Source organism: Alligator sinensis, unplaced genomic scaffold (genome assembly GCF_000455745.1).
Source record: "Alligator sinensis unplaced genomic scaffold, ASM45574v1 scaffold642_1, whole genome shotgun sequence".
NCBI classification, from domain to species: Eukaryota; Metazoa; Chordata; order Crocodylia; family Alligatoridae; genus Alligator; species Alligator sinensis.
In genome coordinates, this window is record NW_005842289.1 from 491,891 (window position 1) to 494,525 (window position 2,635).

Here is a 2,635-nt window from a genome sequence, read left to right on the forward strand (position 1 = left end):
CAGCAGCTACCCAGAGCCAGGGCTGGCTGTAGCCGGGAGGCTCCAAACAGCTGTGCCAGGCTCCAGAGCCCCGGCATCAGCTCTGTACTGGTGCATGCATCCGCGCGTTGAAGTGGGCAGTGGGGGAGGGGCCTGAGGCAGTGCAACTTCGGTCTCTCCCCAGCTCCCAGCACAGAGCTGGTGACTGGGCTCCGGAGCCTGGCACAGCTGTTTGTAGCCAGCCTGGGCTCTGGGCAGCTGCAGTAAGCAGTGAGCAGGCTGCAAACAGCTGCACCGGGCTCCACAGTTCCGGCATCAGCTCTATGCTGGTGGTGACTGCGTGCGCACCTCAGGGCACAGCAGAGCAGCGCAGTCCGCCCTGAGGTGCCCGTGCAGTTGCCACCCCACCGCCCACTCCAACGTGCGGGTGCATTCACTGATGCTGGAGCCTGCCGGGCTCCGGAGCCTGGCACAGCTGTTTGGAGTCTGGAGTTATGCCATCACCTCTGTGCCAGGAGCAGGGGAGAGACTGGGGTTGCACTGCCTCCCCCACCGCCCACTCCAACGTGCGGGTGCATTCACTGATGCTGGAGCCTGCCGGGCTCCGGAGCCTGGCACAGCTGTTTGGAGCCTCCCGGCTGCAGCTGGCCCCGGTTCTGGGTAGCTGCTGCTAGCTGGGAGCGTGGGCTGGGGGGCAGGGGCTTTGGGTGGGGGGCACAGGACAGCAGGGCTGGGGGGCAGAGGCAGCAGGGCTGGGGGCAGGGGCTTTGGGTGGGAAGCAAGGGGCACATTCAGGGCATCCTGCCATGTACCCCCTGCCCTCATTGTGTTTTCGTAGGAGGAGTTTTAGTTTGCTGCCCTACAGCAGCAGAGCGAAGCACTGGGCTCTATGCAGCTCAGGGGCTCTGCAGAAAGCCCATGCACGCAGCCTGGCAGCAGCCCAGGAAGGCCAGCCCCACCCACAAAACGGGGAGCCTGATCTTTTTTTTTTCCCTCCTGGAGCCTGCCTGGCTGCATGAGCTGCGTGGAGGCCCCGTGCTTCCTCCACGGCTGTGGTGCCTGTGGGTGGGTGCTGCCTGGCGGGGAGCCGCTGCTGCTGTGGAGGGAAGCAGTGGTCTCCTCCGCTGCTCGGGGACTGCTCCGCCTGCCGGCAGCTCGCTCTCTCCTCCCTGCTGCTGGAGAGGCAGATAACTGCACGGGTGTGTGCATGACATGGGGGCTTACTTGGCCCTAAATTGAAGTGTTTTTAAAAACCCACTTTTTCAAATTAGGGCCATCGTTTCATCTACACGCACCCTTAAACACCTTCTGTGATGGAGAGTTCATATCTTCCTAAGGCGGTTTATTCCGATGCCTTGCTGGTCTAACAGCAAAGAAGTTTTTCCTGACATCCAGTATAAATCTACTTCGCTGAAACTTCAAGCCATTGGTTTGTATCCTGCTCTCTGCAGCAAGAGAGAAAAAGTGTTCTCCCTTTTTACGGAAGCCCTTCAGGTATTTGAAGAATGGTATCATGTCCCCTCATAAATGTCTGTTTCCACAAGCTAAACATGCTTATTTCCTTCAGCCTCTCCTTGTATGGCTTGTCTCCTAACCCCTTTATCATTTTTGTGGCAGGCTTCTGGATCCTCTCTCAATGCTATCCTTTCTAAAATGTGAAGCCCAAAGCTGCAGGCGTAAATAATGCTGATTAAAGAAGCATGCTCCCCTTCCATGTCTTGCACATAATGCTCCTACTGATGCAGCCCAACATTACATTCACCTTTGGGGCAGCTGCATCAAACTGCAATCTCGTATTGAGTTGATGAGCCACCAGGACTCCTAGATCCTTCTCCATAACGCTGCCACCCGCCCAATTGTTACCCTACGCCCCACCGCGGGTGCAGAAATCTGGAGGCCATGTACCCCTCCACTGCCCACTGAATCCCCTGTGCCCCCCTCACACATCACCTGTGCACAGCCCCCGCTTTTCCACACACCCCCTCCCTTCCTCACATATTGGGGGAAGGGACCCGGGGGGGGGCGGGGGCGAATCGGGGCAACTGCCCCGGGCCCCATGCTTTGCGGGGCCCCGCGGAGCGGCTCTGCGTCCAGCCGCGTGCTCCCCCGACACCAACGCTTCCGCCATGCAGCACCCTCTTCAGGTCTTGGGCCTGGAATGGAGCAGGGCGGGGCCCGCATGGGCCGATTTGCCCGGGCCCTGCACCCTGCGCGGGTCAGCTCTGGCTGGGGCTAGCGGGAGGCACCAGCAGGGCTGAGGGGGCTGGAGGCCAGGAGCGCCGGCGGGGCGAGGGAGGCAGCATAGCACTGCAAGGGAACGCAACCCCCCCCATCAAACACCAAAATGTATAGGAATATTTTATTACGACTGAGGCACTCGTAGGCTTCCAGCTTGCTACAAACGCCCAGATCAGGATCTAGCCCTCCTCTCACTGCCCAGTGGGGCCAGTCCTGTGCGGGGCTGGGGCGGGGGAAGCTGGGCCGGCACCTCCCCGACCCCCGAGCCGCCCCCAGGGTGAAGGCGGGGAAGGGGCGACCGGGGCCCAGCTCTTCCCATCACCTCCCTCCGCGTACTGCTGCTGTGGCCGACTCGGCCCCTGTAGGAGCTGCCCTGGCCTCCGCCCTAGGCCGGGCCGGGCCGAGCCGACCGCCTATG